Here is an 18,922-nt window from a genome sequence, read left to right on the forward strand (position 1 = left end):
TGGAACAGAAGTGATTGTAAGGGACACAATGTTGAAAAATTACTCAGGCATATGTTCTGTCGATAAAAAGCTATAATAAAAAAATATAATAGCACCTTTTTTAGTGGCTAAGAATTGGACATTAAAGGGATGCCCATCAACTGGGGAATGGCTGAACGAGTTGTGGTATACGATTTCAATGGAATATTATTATGTCAAAAGAAATGAGGAGGGGGGATTTCAGAAAAATCTGGAAAGATTTATAGGAACTGATACTGAGTGAGATGAGCAGAATTAGAACAACAATGCACTCAGTAGCAGTGGTATATGATGAGAAACTGAATGATTTAACTTTTCTCAGCAAAGCAATGATGCAAAACAACCCCAATGGACCCTGATGAAAAATAGTTTCTGCCTCCAGAGAAAAGAATCAATGGCATCTGAAAACAGAACACATTATACTATTTTCACTTTCTTTTTTGTTCTGAATTTTTTCCCCACAAAATGACTAATATGGAAATATTTTACCTGATTGCACATGTATAACATATTAGATTGCTTACCATCTCAGAAAAGGGAGAGGAGAGGATGAAGGGATAGAATTTGGAATTCAAAACTTAAAAAATTCCAGAAATGTTGAATTGTTTATGTCTCCCCCATTAAAATGTGAAAGATCTTCAGCATAGGAACTGTTTTTATTTTTCTTTGTATCCCTAGCACATAGCACAGTGCATGGCATATAACAAGCACTTAATAGGTGCTTATTGATTGTTGACTGATTGATTTTGAATATAGCAACAACACTAAATGAACAAAGAAGTATGTAATGACTCTTCTGAGAACATCTGAGAAATATTAATCATATTTCTGTTTCTCGTTCAAAGACTAATAGAGTAAAAGAGAAATAATTAAAATTAACAATTTCACATGGGGAAGGGGAGTAAGTATTTATATAGTGCTTATTATGTGACAGGTATTATGTTAAGTATTTTACAAGTATTATCTCATTTTATCCTCACAACAACCCTGCGAGGTAGCTGCTATTATTATCCTCATTTTACAGTTGAGGAAACTGAGGCTAATAAAGTGATCTGCCCCAGGGTTACACAGTCAGTAAGTGTCTGAGGCCAGATTTGAACTCAGTTTTTCTTGCCACCAGGCCCAGTTCTATCCATTGTGCCTCCTCTATGAATGTTTTGTAGTTTTTGAAATATTTTATTATATACATTAATTCGATTCATAAAACAATCTCATAATATAGCACAATTATTATTATCATCTTTATTTTATTGATCGACCTCCTAGACAATGATAAGACAAAGATGAACCTACACCTATCTGATTCCAAATCCAATCCTCTTTTAACTTATTTTCTTTTTTGTTATGAACCTAATCATCAAGAAACATAAACATTTCAAGAAATTAAAAAAAAAAAACAAAATAGAGAATTGTATAAAAAATAAGAACCAACTAGGAACTTCTGTTATATATGTAGTTTTTTAAAAAGGGAATATACATACATATATAGTGTATATATATTTATATATTTATGTGTATATGTATATACATAAATATAAAATTTACTATGGTTGTAACAAAATTGTTCTGCTTGTGCTTCCTTTTTCACTATAAAAATTCTGTGAGTTTTAAAAAATGTTTTACTAATGCTCTTTTTTCATACCCATCTTCCATAACACAAATGCAAATATTCCCTGTTAACAAGTATATATATTTTCAAACAAAACCAAATCAATACATTGTCTTTGAACAAGATTGCAAATCTCATTCTTTACTTTTGTTCTGTCTCCTCGCTTGCAAGAATTGTGATGTTTCATCATCATCTTATCTCTAACACTTATCTCTGTAACTTTAGACAGATCATTTAAATCTCTTAACATTAGTTTCTACATCTATAAAATGAGGAGATTGGGCAAGATGGACTGAGGTCTCTTCCAACTCTAAATCTATGGTCATTCTTTTGAAGTGTTTGGTCAGTACTTTGGCCAGAATTCTGAGGTTTTTCCTTTGACATTATTAATGTGGTCATGCATAAATTGTTGTCCTAGTTCTGCTTATTAGGTCACACAAGTCTTTTCATGTTTCCCTGAATGCAACATAATTATAATTTCTTGTGGTGCAATACATTTTCATTATATCCATATACAATCAGTCATTCCCTATTTGATGAGCATCTATTTGTTTCAATTTCTTTGCTGCAACAAAAAGTGATGCTGCAAATATTTTTCTATATGTGGGTCCTTCCCCTTTGTACATAACCTTCATGGGAATATGACTAACAATAATATTGTAGATTCAAAGGATATGGACAATTTAGTGAAGTTTTGGATATAATTCCAAATTTTATTTCCCAAATATTGGACCAATTCAAAGCTCCAAAAGTGCATTAGTGTGTATGGCTTTACACAGGTTTTGCCTGTAAAGATACTTTCTTCTTAGATAATATTTATCAATTAAATGGATATTAAGTGGAACTTCAGAATTATTTTTATTTTAATTAATTTTAATTTTAATTTATTTTTATTTTAATTTTACTTAGAGCATTTTGATATTTTTGTAGATAGTTTATATTTTTTATTTAAGAACTGCCTGATTATATCTTTTAATCAATTATCTAGTGCTTAATGATGCCTGTTATTAATTTATTTACAAATCTTATATATGAATCCTTTATCAAAGAAATCTTTTGTAAAGGTTTTCCCTAATTGATTGTTTTCCTTTTGATTCTAATTGTATTATTTTGCTGGTGCATAAACTTTTTCATTTTATGTAACCAAAATTGTCTGTTTTATCTTTTATGATCATCTCGTCCCATTCTTTAGGGAAGAAATCTCATTGTTAATGATAGTTGTGAGTTTTATCTCCTTTTCTCTCAATTATTTTATGCTATGACATTTTTGCATTTGTTACATATTAATTTGGCGTTTATGTAGTATATAGTGGTATGAAATGTTGGTCTAAATCTAATTTCTGCTGGATTGTTTTCTGGTTTTCCCAGCAGTTTTTGTTAAAAAAAAAAAAAAGGGGGTGGTGGTGGTGGAGTCTTTATATCAACAGCTGGAGTCCTCAGATTTACTAAACATTACAACATGATATGAGTTTTAATCTTTTCATTTGATAAATTTTATGCTTCCAAATAATTTTAAATGATTTTGGTGTTTACTGCTTATAGAATAATTTGAGATCTATTGCTACAAGGCCACCTTCTCACTACAAGGTCACCTTCTTTTTCACTTTAAAAAAAATCAGTTCTATTGACATTCTCAGCTTTGTGTTCCTCAGAGTGAATTTTTAAAAATTCTAAAAAATTAGTTTATAAATTCTATAAAATAACCCATTAGTAATTTGATTACTATAATGCTAAATCTATAAATTAGGGAGCTTGGTGGTACAGTGGATAAAATGCTGGGCCTTGGAGTCAAACCACTCCAGTATTTTTGTCAAGAAAATCCCAAAATGTAGTCACAAAGAATCAAACATGACTGAATAGCAAATCTATAAATTAATTTAAATAACATTGCCACATTTATGGTACTGACACATAAAATTGTCAAACTTGGGACAGTGCTTTCCAACACCCATGTGGACTAAGTACAACTTTAACATTAAGTTCAAAGTCAAAAAATATTCTGGAAAAATGAGCAAACAACATAAAAATAATTTAACCACAAAAACTACCATGGTAGCAAGGGAGACCAAGACATAAACTCAAAAGGAGACAATGTAAAAACACCTACAACTAAAGTCTCAAAGATAAAATACTAATTTTATGCAAGACAGACAGTAAAGTGGTGTGATGACCACGTTAGCACCCTGGATACTTTAGAATCAGTCAGAGTCAGGATAAGCAAAAGTCCTTGATCTTTATTCTTTATGGTGTGAGAGGAATGGTGACACGAATCCGGCCAGGAGTCACTCTGGCTTTCTCACTCCACCCTTGAATCCCTCCTCCCAATCTCTCTATATACCAATAGATCGAGCCCACACAGAATGGTGGGAATAGCATTTTCCAAGCAAATGCCAATAGAGTATTGTCCAATTGGTAATTAGCCTTAAGTGCTTGCTTGTCCGAACCTCAATACATATGCTCAGTTTCAGTCCATTACAAAGTGGTAGAGGAAAATTGGAAAAAGAAATGAGAGAGATGCAAGAAAATTATGAAAAGAGAATTAACAGTTTAGTTTTTTTAAAAAGCCACAAAGTTCTAAAGAAAATAATACCTCAAAACCCAGAATTGATGTAATAGAAAAAGAGGCATAAAATGCACCAAAGAAAAGAACTACTTAAAAAGAAAATTAGGCCAAATGGAAAAAAAGGAGATTCAAAAGCTCACTGAAGAAAATAATTCTTGATGCCAAAAGGGTAAGAGAAGCCAGGAAGTTGCTCAAATTCTCAGTTTCTCTTGGAAACAATGCTAAAACTAGCCTCTAAACCAGGGGTCCTCAAACTTTTTAAATAGGGGACCAGTTTACTGTTCCTCAGACTGTTGGAGGGCCAGACTATAGTAAAAATAAAACCTTTGTTTTGTGGGCCTTTAAATAAAGAAACTTCATAGCCCTGGGTGAGGGGGATAAATGTCCTCAGCTGCCGCATCTGGCCTGCGGGCTAAAGTTTGAGAACCCCTGCAAACAGATTCTGGAGTGAAAGAATCCACAAGAAGGCAGAGTGAAACAATTTTCCAATTTAAGATAACTTGGAAGGACTTTAACAAAGGTCTGTCTAACTAGGTGTGGTCAGGACAATCTAGCAGGAAACCCTTGACCACAGCACAAATCAGCAGCAAAGACCCTTCTGTCCTACCTCAGTAGGATAATGACACAGCAGAATATCTGTGAGGCCTCCAGCCCCAGAGCAGAAGAAATATTGCAAGCCCTTGGACCTTGGCACAACAGATACAATTTGGCTAGGCCAGTCCAGCAGAGTAAACAAGCCACCAGCACCCCTGGCCCCAGCAAAGAAAGCCCCTGTATCCAAGCAAAAGAAGCTTGGGACAGTGTCCTCTGTGCCCTAAAAACAGAACTTATTTTTTTTTTAAATGAGCAACCCCCCCCCCAAAGCCACTATCATGAAAAGCTATTAGGGAGACAGGGAAGATCAGAACACAAAATCAGACAGCAGTGGCAAAATGCCTACCTTTGAAGCCTCAAAAGGGAATATGAATTGGTTTCAGGCTCAAAAGGTGATCTTGGTAGATCTCAAAATGGATTTTAAAAATTAAGAGATGTAGAAAAAAATTGAGAGAAGAAATGAGAATTATGCAGGGAAATTATGGAAAAAAGTCAATTTGGAAAAAGAAGCATAAAAATTGACATAAAAAACAGTTTCTTAAAAAAATAGAATTGGTAGAATACATCATATGCAATGGGCATAAACTAGAAGCATTTTCAATAAAATCAGGGTTGCCCACTATACCATTACTATTTAATGTTCTATTAGAAATGTTCCTGGGGAAATTAAAAGAGTTATAAGAAGAAATAGACAGTAAAACCATTCTAGTGGGGTATTTCAACCTCCCTCTATCAGAACTAGATAAATAAAATCATAAAACAAAAAAGAAAGAAGTTAAGGAGGTAAATAGAATTTTAGAAAAGTTAGGTATGATAGACCTTTAGAGAAAATTGAATGGGGATCGAAAGGAATATACTTTTTCTCTTGGTGATATATGGAACCAATACAAAAGTTGACCATGTATTAGGGCAGTGGTTCTCAAACTTTTGTTTTCAATATCTTTATTCTATTAAAAATTATTGAGGATCTCTCCAAAGAGTTTTTGTTTATCTGGATTATATTTATAGACATTTACCATATTGGAAATAAAAACTATTTTTGAATTTGTAGACCCTCTAAAAGGGTTTCAGAGATCCCCAGGATTCTCTAGACCATACTTTGAGAACTACTGTATTAGGGTATAAACCCCTCAAAAATAGATTTAGAGAAATGAGGGGGGAGATACAGTGAAGAAAACCATTCTTTTAAAAGTAGAGTTGGCCAAATGGAAAAGGACATAAAAAAGCCAACTGAAAAAAAAATGATGCATTAAAAATTAGAATTGGAAAATTGAAGCTAATGACTCTAAAACATCAAGAATTAATCTAGCAAAATCAAAAGAATGAAAGAAAAGAAAGTACCTCATTGGGAAAAAAAACTGACTTAAAATAGACACAGAAGAGAAAATTTCAGAATTATTGGACTATCTGAAAGCCATGTTAAAAAAATATCCTGGACAACTCTTTCAAGAAATTATCAAGAAAAATTACCCTGATGTCCTAGAACCAGAGGGCAAAACAGTAATTGAAAATCCACTGATAACCTCCTAAAAGAAATCCCAAAATGAAAACTTCAAGGAATATTATTGCCAAATTTGATAATTATCAGATCAAGGAGAAAATATTGCAGGCAGCCAAAAAAAAACCCCCAAAACTCAACAACAACAACCAAAAAATAACCAACCCCAAACAAAACACCTAAACAACACAACAATAGTTATAACAAAAACAACACAACAACAATAACTGTAACAAAAACAAAACAACAATTTAAATGCTAAAGAGGCACATTCAGGAATGCCCAGGATGTAGCAGTCTCTAAATTAAAGAATCAGAAGGACTGGGATCTGATATTCCAGAAGGCAAAGGAACTTGAATTACAATCAAGAATTAACTGTCCAACAAAATTGAGCATAATCTTTCAGTAGAAAAGAGGGATATTTGCTGAAATAGAATTTTTCAAACTTTCCTGATGAAAAGAGTTCAACAAAAAATTTGGTCTTCAAATACAAGATTCAAGATCAGTATATAAAGGTAAATAGGAAAGGAAAAAATGTGTCTTTGAGAACTGTATCTTTATTAGGGCATTTAGAAGGGGGTATACATAGAGGATGTGAGTATGTTGACTTTGATGTGATGAGATAAAAGAAAAAAGAGGAAAGAGGAAAGTGGGAGGCAGAATAGGATAAATTATTTCACATGAAAAAGCTCAAAAGACCTGTTACAGTAGAGGGAAGAAATTGTTTGAATTGTTCTCATCAGATTTGATTCAAAGGGAGAATAACATGCACAGTTAGTTGGGTATTGAAATTTATTTTATCCTATAAGGAAGTAGGATAGAAGAGGAGGGAAAATAGTAGGGTGATAGAAAGGAAGGTAGATTGAGGGACATGGGGGTTGGAAGAAAATAATTCCTTAAAAATTAGACTTAGACAAGAAGTTAATGACTCCATGAGGCATCAAAAAAATAGTAAAACAAAGTCCAAAGGATGAGAAAATAGAAGAAAATGTTAAATATCAATGGAAAAAATGACAGGGAAAATAGATCAAGAAGGCATAATTTTAAGAATTATTGAATTCTGTGATTAAAAAAGTCTAGACATCTTCCTTGATATAAAAGCATCCACTGATCATCTCTTGAAAGAGATTCCAAATGAAAACTCCCAAGAATGTTTTAGACAAATTCCAAAGCTTCCAGGTCAAGCATATGCAAAGAATTCAAATATTGTGGAATCACAGTCAGGATCACACAAGATTTAGCAGCTTCCATGTTAAAGAAGCAGAGAATTTGAAATATGATATTCTAGAAGGCAAATGAGCTAAGATTAAAATCAAGAATCAACCATCAGCAAAACTGAACATAATCATTTGGGGGACTGTGATGACCACGTATTTAAAATCAGTGGGAGTCAGGAATTCAGCTTAAGGGGAAAATCTTCAATCTTTATTGAAGTGAAGAGGTGAAAAAGGATTGCGATAGCAATGTGGGCAAGAAAGATTGCAATAGCAATATGGGCAGCTGCTATGGGAAGTCAGCTAGCAGAGGGAGATCTGAACTGAAGGGCCATTGCAAAGGCAATGCAAGCAACTGTGTCAAGACACCAGCCAGCAGTCTCTCCTTCCTCTTCTCTTCTCACTCCCTTGCCTCCACCCACCAAAAACGTCATTTCCTATATAACACATCAGGACTTGCACAAAGAGTGGGCAGGGGGCCATTCTTTCTCCAAGTATATATATTGATAGAATATGGTCCAATTACTATTTAGCCTCTTGTGCTTGGGACCTCAGTGCATCAACTCAAGGCTCAGCCCATTACAGGGGACAAATTAATATTTAATGAAATAGAGGACTTTCAAGCATTTGTAATGAAAAGACCAAAATAGAAAATCTGATATTCAAACACAAGATATGGAGGAGAAATCATAAGAGATTCAACAAATTTAAACTCTTTATACACCTATATAAATAATATAGTCTACTTCTAATCTAATCTTACCATATAATCATTTGGGTAAATTGTTATATCATTAGTTAATGTTCTATGCAATATTTGCATAAATATAATTTGAAATATTAGTCTATAGTTTTCTTATCTTTCTCATACTTACCTATCAAGAACATATTTATTTCATAAAAGGAATTTGGTAAGATGCCTTATTTCTATATTTTTGTAAATAATTTAAATAATATTAGAGTTACAGGCTCTTTGAATTATGGTTGAATTCATTATAAATTCATTTGGATCTGACTTTTTTTCCTTTAAGAGTTTAAGACTTATTCAGTTTATGTTTTTTTCTGAGATCAAGTTATTGAAATTCTATTTTAAAAGATAATCTGAGCATATTAAAATTTTAAGTATTCATCCATTACTTTAATTTATTCTTTGTAAGGTATATAATCAAGTAAAAGTTTCTACAATTTCTTTTATTTTCTCTTCATTTTTTGTTAACTTTTTTTTTCATTTTTGAGTATAATGTTCTTTAAAGAAACCACATTAGCTAAAGGATTGTCTTTTTTTAGTCTTTTCAAAAGAACAACTTTTGGTTTTATTTTATTAATTCTTTTTTGTTTTTAATTTGCTTATTCCTTTTTTGACTTTTAGAATTTCTATTTTTATATTCATTTGTTGCTTTTTAGTTTTATTTGCATTTCCAATTCATTATTGATAAATATATTTTTTTGATAGTGAAACTTCAGCTATATCTCTAAAATTTTTGTTTTTTTCTAATTTTCTTTGAAAGAATTATCTATTGTTGAAGTAGTTTGTACTTTTTGACCTACACATTCTTTTTTTAAAATTTATTTTTTTCTCAATTATATGTACACACACACACACACACACACACACACACACACATTTTTAAAAGGCCAATGTTTCTCATTGCATATGGGGCTGTCTCCAGTAGCCCTAATCTGTATTTTGCCACTGTATCCTGATGGCTATGGAGAAGAATGAGACTGGTTCCTTTGCAGTCCTCTCTTACTTAAATCCAATTCACTTGTAAGTCATTACATTACCCCCTTGATGTTATTGTTCTTTTTGAGAATGAAGGACAAACAAAGATACCACAACTTGTTCAGCCATTCCTCAATCAATGGGCATTCCCTAAATTTCTAATTCTTTTTCACCTCAAAAAGAGTTGCTATAAATATTTTTGAACATATTGGTCCTTTTCCTTTTTCTTTGATCTGTTTGGGACACAAGCCTAGTAGTGACATTATGGATCAAAAGGCATATATAGTTTGTTTGTTTTTTTTTAATTCCCAGAGAACAAGTTTTATTTTAAATGCTTTAGTACAGTTGTATATAAATGTTAAAACCCAATTTCAACCTTGATGTTTTATGTTCAACTCATTTAAATACCCCATTACATTTACAATGAAAGCCAAATTCTGAAATCCATTCTTTTTTTTTTATTTTTATTTTTTTATTTTATTTAATAATAACTTTATATTGACAGAATCCATGCTAGGGTAATTTTTTTTACAACATTATCCCTTGCACTAATTTCTGTTCTGATTTTTCCCCTCCCTCCCTCCACCCCCTCCCCTAGATGGCAAGCAGTCCTATATATGTTAGATATGTTACAGTATATCCTAGATACAATATATGTTTGCAGAACCGAACAGTTCTCTTGTTCCACAGGGAGAATTGGATTCAGAAGGTAAAAATAACCCAGGAAGAAAAACAAAAATGCAGATAGTTCACAGTCGTTTCCCAGTGTTCTTTCTTTGGGTGTAGCTGCTTCTGTCCATCATTTATCCATTGAAACTCAGGTCTCTTTGTCAAAGAAATCCACTTCCATCAGAACACATCCTCATACAATATTGTTATCGAAGTGTATAATAATCTCCTGGTTCTGCTCATTTCACTTAGCATCAGTTCATGTAAGTCTCACCAGTCCTCTCTGTATTCATCCTGCTGGTCATTTCTTACAGAACAATAATATTCCATAACATTCATATACCACAATTTACCCAGCCATTCTCCAATTGATGGGCATCCATTCATTTTCTAGTTTCTAGCCACTACAAACAGGGCTGCCACAAACATTTTGGCACATATAGGTCCCTTTCCCTTCTTTAGTATTTTTTTGGGATATAAGTCCAATAGAAACACTGCTGGATCAAAGGGTATGCACAATTTGATAACTTTTTGGGCATAATTCCAGATTGCTCTCCAGAATGGTTGGATTCGTTCACAACTCCACCAACAATGCATCAGTATCCCAGTTTTCCCGCATCCCCTCCAACATTCATCATTATTTTTTCCTGTCATCTTAGCCAGTCTGACAGGTGTTTAGTGGTATCTCAGAGTTGTCTTAATTTGCATTTCTCTGATCCGTAGTGATTTGGAACACTCTTTCATATGAGTGGTAATAGTTTCAATTTCATCATCTGAAAATTGTCTGTTCATATCCTTTGACCATTTATCAATTGGAGAATGGCTTGATTTCTTATAAATTTGAGCCAGTTCTCTATATATTTTGGAAATGAGGCCTTTATCAGAACCTTTAACTGTGAAGATGTTTTCCCAGTTTGTTGCTTCCCTTCTAATCTTGTTTGCATTAGTTTTGTTTGTACAAAGGCTTTTTAATTTGATGTAATCAAAATTTTCTATTTTGTGATCAGTAATGGTCTCTAGTTCATCTTTGGTCACAAATTTCTTTCTCCTCCACAAGTCTGAGAGATAAACTATCCTATGTTCCTCTAATTTATTTATAATCTCGTTCTTTATGCCTAGGTCATGGACCCATTTTGATCTTATCTTGGTATATGGTGTTAAGTGTGGGTCCAGGCATATACAGTTTTAAAACTCTCTAGACATAGTTTCAAATTTCTCTTCAGAATGGTTAGATCAATACACAATTCAGTAGAACACAGTGCCTCAATGTTCTAATTTTCCCACGTATTCTCCAACACTTGTCATTTTAGCCAATTTGATAGGTATAAGATGGTTCTTCATAGTTATTTTAATTTGCATTTTTTTAATCAATAGAACATTTTTTCCACAGGTAGATAGTTTTGATTGCTCCTCATGAGACAATGTCAGTCCATATCCATATTCTTATAAATTTGAACCAGTTCTCTGTATATTTGAGAAATGAGATCTTCATCAAAGAAAGCTATGTAAATTTCCCCTTCCCAATTTTCTGCTTTTCTTTTAATCTTTATTGCATTGATTTTGTTTGTGAAAAATCTTTTAATTTAATATAATTAAGTCTGAATCCTTTCAGAAAAACTTGGAAAGACTTACATGGTCAGAACTATAGAACATTGCACATAGTAATAGCAATATTGTACCATCATCAACTGTATATGACAACTATTATCAACTATATAATGATCCAAGACATTTTGATTTATGATGAAAAATGTTATCCACCTCCAGAGAAAGAACTGATGGAATCTGAATGATGATTGAAACATATCTTTTTCATTTTCTAGATTATTGTTTTTTTAATATTTTCTTTTTATAACATGACTAATATAGAAATATAGGTTGTATAATTGCATATTATAATCTATACCAAAATGCTTGCCTTCTCAAGGAAAGAGAAGGCCAGATAGGAAGAGAGAAAACTTGGAATTCAATATCTCAAAAAATGAATATTAAAAGTTTTTGTTTATATGTAATTAAAAAAAAACATAGAAAAAGAAACTTAGATATTCTTTCTTGTTTATTCATCCTTCCATTGATCCTTTCAGTCAGTTTCTTTACCCTTTTTGGATCTTTTATAGTGCTCTATATTTTTTCTATATGCTTGCCATATTTTATTTTTTTATTATATCTATTTGTGTACCTGATTTCTTCCTAACTGGATTATAAATACCTTGAGGTCAGGCACTTTGTCTTTATTCCACTAGTCCAACCTGAACCTGACCTGGACAAGTGACCCCTCTGATAATGACTTGCATTTACATAGCCCTTCAAAGTTTATGAAATATGTTGCATACATTATTTTACTTGGCATAGCCACTACAAACATTATTTCTCCCATTGTATAGATGAAAAAACTAAAGCTGAAAAGTGAAGTGATTTGACCATGAGTATGTATGGCCCAGAGGATAGAATTTTGGGTCTGGAGACAGGAAGACTCATTTTCTTGAGCTGTGTGGCCCTGAGCCAGTCATTAAAAAGAAATTGATAAACAAGTCATTAAACAGGGTTAACCCTGTTTGCTCAGTTCCTTATTTAAAAAATGAGGGGGAGAAGGAAATGGCCAACTACTCCAGTATATTTGCCAAGAAAACCCCAAATGGGCTCACAAAAAGTCAGGCATAGTTGAATAACAATAACACAAAACTAAGTCCTCATTCCAAATCCAGGGCTCTTTCTACTCTACTGTAATAACTTTTCAGTGTCTTCCACTTCTGCTTTATACATGCATGATAGACATTTAATATGTTTATTGAATTGAGAAGGTATCAGGTCTCTGAAAGTGACTGATTAGACTCATCTTTAGGGGAAAAGAAGAAATGCAACCAGAGTGATTGAAGACAGTTAAAAGAGGTAAACATTTGAAAAACTGTCAAATACTATAAAAAGTTTACTATAAAAAAATTAAAGGCCACTATTTTTATTCAGTGATTGGTAATCTTATTTTTAAGAATGTTTTTATTAAAGCTTTTTAATTTTCAAAACATATGCATGGATAATTTTTCAACATTAACCCTTGCAAAACCTCCCTTTCCCCTAACCCCTTCCCCTAAATGGCAAGTAATCCAATATATGTTAAACATGGTAAAATATATATGTTAATCCAATAATGTATACATATTTATACAGTTAACTTGTGTTGTGTCTGAATTAGCTCTCTGGAGGATCTCAATACCAGCTTGAGTCCTTGGTCTTAGAAGATGAGTGAAGAGGCAGGACTCATGTGGATGGTCAAACATGGAATCTGTTTATTTCAAATTATCTCAGCTTTATATATCCTAATACTCTTATATAACCTAAGTACACTGTGCATGTACTTACTATATACTGTGCATATAGGACCACATAAACAATTTGCTATTGTATGTAGATGACTCTTTCCCATTTGGTATCACTCTGCTTTAATTACAATACAGATTATCATTGACTCCTGACTTCTCAGGAAAGGTGAAAGCCTTAAGGGGAGATTGTCAGCAGGTTCTCTCTGGGATGAAGGGTCTTATACTTCATCAAGAGTTCCCCCACTATCTGTGGCCCTCTACATCTCTCCCTTTCTTTTGTTTTAATTGAAGCAGGTATACATCAATGGTTAAATTCATCAGCATGGGAGGAATTACACAAGCAAGTAGTAATATAACACAAGCAAGTAGTAATATAACAAACAATATGAATAAATAAGATACCATAAAAGACTTCCATGAGTCCCAGAAGGAAGGTGTAGAAAATAACTATCAATTCACAACCACACATATACCTCCTTCAACAGCCAAGAGATATCCAAAGTCAATCTATTATCCCTTACTTCATGTGTCAGGGAATCCAATGATCCCTGCAGGTTCTGAAGTCCTGCATCAGATTCATTAACAATTATTTTTGAGTCATAAGTCAATTGCTATACTCATAGGGCTAACTTCCATACTTTTTCAATGGCAGCCATAGTCAGAGATGGAACCATCCGATGTTTCCTGAGTCTTCTCCTTTGTTTTGAGGGTCTTCTCTTTTTCTGTCTCTCTTCGATGGACAAGGTGGATATGGTTTCTTGGCACCCATCTCATTCCTTCTCTATCTGTCTGTAGAGATACAAGCAAACCCTCTCCCCCAATCAGTTAACCTATCTGGTTCCTTCCATTCACCACTTTCTGGATCTCTCCACATCACCTGGCAATTTTCTAAAGATTCTGGAGCTGCTCGTATTGGACACTGCCCTTCCAGTAGATTATGAAACCTGTATGCTGGAGTCAGTGCATCTCCATCAAAAATAAAATCAATAGTATAAAGGGCTGTTTAGACATTCTCTAGGGTTACCTGTGGCTGCCCCTTTCTTTTGTTTTTGGAGGAACATCTTGATGTCTTTATTCTTCCTCTCTACAATTGCCTATCCTTGAGGATTGAAGGGTATGCCAGTGGTATGTGAGATCTGATACTGGGCACAAAAGTGTGTGAAATGTTTAGAAGTATATGCAGGTCCATTATCTGTTTTTATTGCTTGTGGCACGCCCATAATTGCAAAAGCTTAAATAAGGAATTTACTGACTACTCGGACTGTCTCTTTTGCTGCTGGTGTTGCAAAAGTAAATTTTGAGAGGATGTCCATGACAACATGGATAAAAGACAAATGACCAGAATATTTATAATGGTCATATGCATTTGCCAAATTTCACTGGGTCTCAAACCAAGAGGGTTCTTCCCTAGGGGGAACATAGGAGTATGGAAAGGAAGGCAAGTCATATAGGCTTTTACTATGCTCCTAGCTTCCTTTTTTGTTATCCCAAACTGCAAACATAAAGCTTGAGCAATCTGATGATAATTAGAATCAGATTCTTGAGCTGCCTGAAATAGAGGAGTGTTAGCTAACATGATGAGAAGACAATCTGCCTTCATTTCCATAAAAAAATAGGACCTAGAAGTCCCATCTGAGAGTAGACATGCAAGAGGTAATATTTACTTGGACATTTTCTCACTTGCTTCTGAAGTTCCCTAAAAAGCTGATATATATTAGAAACTACAAATTTTATTTGAGCTTTGGCAATTCTTTGTACCACACCTACTGAATAGGCCAAATCAGATATTATATTTACATCCCCTGAATAATAAGTAAGAGCTAGCATGATTACATACAATTCATTATGCTGAGTGGACTGAAAGGAAGTTCTGGATACTCTTTTTTATAGCTAAGTCAGGAGAATGTATAGCACAAATGTTTATGTTTGGATGCATCTGTAAAGATGGTTGGTCCTTTAAGAGGAACCTTAGAAACTTTTTCTTCAAAAATCCCTGGCCAATTATGTAGTAGCTGGGTTATCTTTAAGGTAGACCTGTGTGTAAAATTTGGAGCTAAGGGCAATAAATTTGCCACTCTGGGATGGTTTCACAGCCTACATTAATTTGTGCATTGGTATAAAAGATGTATATCTTGTCAGGGCCTATCCTAGATAATTGTATTACTTGCTTAATGGTCTTTAATAAGATTCTAGCTATAAGCACTGAGTAAAGAGTGAGGCTTTGGTTTGGTTGTGCTTGGAGGGTAACTCACTTGATCACACTGTCTCCTTGCTGAAGAATTGAAATAGGTGCCTCTTTTGTAGTAAAAACTGGTATTTCCTGAGGTTTTTGATTGACTCTTTCAATCACATTGGATAAAGCCAGTTTAGCCTCTCTCAGAGTCTCTTGAGCTTCTTTTGTAAGCTGGCAGGGTGAGTATAAAGCAGTGTCTCCCCTTAAAATGTCATATAATGGTTGTAATTGATAGGTAGTTAAGTCTAATACTGGACTCATCCATTGGATATCTCTTATCAATTTCTGAAATTCATTTAAGGTGTTCAACTTCTCTGTTATTAAAGAAAGTTTTTGTACTGTATCTTGGGATATACTTCATATCCTAAATATTGAAAAGGAGCATGTCTTTGAATTTTTTTTCTGGGGCTATATACAATTGGTAGTTCCTTAATGTTTCTATGGTCTTTTGTAGATATGCTTCTAACATTTGCTCCTCAGGTGCACAACCCAAGATATCATGCATGTAATTTAATAACGTAACTTTTGGAAATGCTTTTCTTCCTGGAGTAAGAGCAGCAGCCATATACATTTGACACATGGTAGGGCTATTTTTCATTCCCTGTGGCAAAACTGTCCATTCATGTCTTTTATAGGGCTAAACTAAGTTAACACTGGGCACAGAAAAAACAAATCTTTTCATATCCTTCTTATCCAGAGGAATAGAATAGAAACAATCCTTAATGTCTATACCCCAAAGAAACTATTCTCTAGGCGGTTAAGTAGGAGATGGAAGTCCAGGCTAAAGGGTTCCCATAGTTTCCATCTGTTCATTTACTTTTCTCAAATCAGTCAACATCCTCCATTTTCCAGATTTCATTTTTACAGCAAATAGGAGGGAATTCCAAGGACATAAAGAAGATTGTAAGTGTGCTTGGTCAAATTGCTCCTGTACTAGATCTAATAAGGCCTGGATTTTTCCCATTGGTTAAAGGCCACTTTTCTACCCATACTGGTGTATTAATTTTCCTTTGAATGGGAATAGGTGAGAGTGCTGACAGGCCTTCAACAGCAACCCTGCCTAAAAAACTGAAGTATTCAATTGTAATCCTAACTGCAGTAAAAAGTCTTTTTTCTTTTGCCTTGACATAGGAAGGCAAAACTGGAGGGGCTGGTCGTGTTATTGCCCCTCCTGCTCTTCCTCTTCCTCCCATCCATGAAAACGGAATTGGGGGAGGAGGATCAGGAGACTGAGAATACCTGGTGCAGGGGTCCTCAAACTTTTTAAATAGGGGGCCAGTTCACTATCCCTCAGACTGTTGGAGAGCCGGACTATAGTAAAAACAAAAACTTTGTTTTGTGGGCCTTTAAATAAAGAAACTTCATAGCTCTGGGTGAGGAGGATAAACGTCCTCAACTGCCGCATCTGGCTCATGGGCTGTAGTTTGAGGACCCCTGCTATGGGTTCATTCAGCAGGCTTAGGCAGAAGTGAAGTGCCAGGCCTCTCAAACTTCTCAGAGTCCTTATCTCCCTTCCCACCCAAAACTCCATGCTCCTCAAATCTGCTAGAGCAGTAACAAACAATATACATAAACAAAATACTAAAAAAGACTTCCTTAGCTTTGTCCCATTTGCTGTACTCTCCAGAGGTTACAGGCAACAACCTTCTGCTTGTTTTTCTCCTCTTACTTCTTTATCTGGCTGTTCATTTAAAAAATCTTTCCTTGTTTTAAAATATGGAATTCCTTAAAACCAATTTTATTATATTGTACATAAGGAATGTTTTCTCAGGAATTGAATCAGGACCCATAGCTTTGTAATATCCAATTAGTTGCTCTCCACCTATTTTCCACATCTCTGGCTTTAATCTTTCTTCCTTAGAGAGTCAAGGAGACATACACTCTAATATATTTAAGAACTTATTGATTTGCTTCTGAGTTACCAACAATCCTTGCTTCTCTATTAACTTAACTAAGTCTTCTTCACACTTCCCTTTTGAGGGAAGCTCTTTTGTTACCACTTGCCCCATTTTGGCTGAAAAACCAGTGACTAGATTAGCCCTAGCCGAATCTTGCCACTTGCTTGTCTTTATACTTACCTTGTATGGATCACGGGACTCCTCAACTGAATTCGCTGATCATGTCAATTGAGCTGCTTTGTGCCCTGCTTTGCAAGGGCCCTGTGTTGAACGCCAAATGTTGTGTCTGGACTAGCTCTCTGGAGGATCTTGATACCAGCCCAGTTTGTGGTCTTAGAAGAGGAGTGAAGAGGCAGGACTCACGTGGATGATCAAACAGGGAATCCATTTATTCCAAATTCTCTCAGCCTTATATACCCTGATACCCTTACATAACCCAAGCAACACTGCCCATGCACTAAGTATATACTGCATGTGGAACCACCTAAACAACTTGCTATTGTATGTAGATGTCTCTTTGTCACCTAGTATCACTCTGCTTTAATTATAACACAGGTTATCACTGCCTCCTGATTTCTCAGGAAGGCTGAAAACCACTAGGGGAGATGGGCTTCCCACAGTTCTCTCTCTGAGTGTAGATGGCTCTCTTCAACACTGAACGAGTGGAACTGGTTTGAATCATCTCTTTGCTGAGAAGAGTCACGTTCATCAGAATTGATCATCATATAGTCTTGTTGTTGCCGTGTATAATGATCTCCTGATTCTGCTCATTTCATTCAGCATCAGTTCACGTAAGTCTCTCCAGGTCTCTCTAAAATCACCGTGCTGTTTCCAGTTCATGTGCCATCACAAAAAAAGGGTTGCCACAAACATTTCTGCACATGTGGATCCCTTTCCCTCCTTCAAGATCTCTTTGGGATATAAGCCAGTAGAAACACTGCTGGATACAAGGGTATACACATTTTGATAGCCCTTTGGGCATAGTTCCAGATTGCTCTCTGGAATGGTTGGATCAGTAGTGATTGGCAATTAAAAAAAAAAGCAGTCTCATAGAGTAATGAAGGCAGAAGCTACAAATCAAAGGCTGAGTGAGTGAATGAGTTCTGGAGCCATAAAAGGAGTCCTGGGAAAAGCTGAAACTAAGAATACTGGGGCAAATTGATAATAATTTCCATTTGAATGAATGAATGAATTGAACTGAACTGTTCAGTCTCTGAAGGAGTTGAATTAAAAGAAATAATTCCTCCCCCAAAAAGTCCAATCCATGCCCCATAGGTAGAAGGTAAAGGATGCCCCAGAAAAGGAATGCCACTAAAGAAAATATATCCTTTCTCTATCCTATGTAAGAATTTATGAACAAAACTCAGTGCTTTGTGTAAGGAAATAAAGTAATATCCTACTTTTTCTGTCACTTTTTGAATCTTTTTGTCAACAGTACCAGTTAGGACACAACAATTAAAGAATGGTGAGCTTACTCTATGTGGAATGTTCAGTTATTGTACATTCAATAAAATGTACAATAGGAAAAAAAGCTTTCTAGAGCCATAAGAGCTAAATTTAATTAGCATTCAACTGATTATGTCTAG

This window comes from Antechinus flavipes, chromosome 2, assembly GCF_016432865.1.
Source record: "Antechinus flavipes isolate AdamAnt ecotype Samford, QLD, Australia chromosome 2, AdamAnt_v2, whole genome shotgun sequence".
Taxonomy (NCBI): domain Eukaryota; kingdom Metazoa; phylum Chordata; class Mammalia; order Dasyuromorphia; family Dasyuridae; genus Antechinus; species Antechinus flavipes.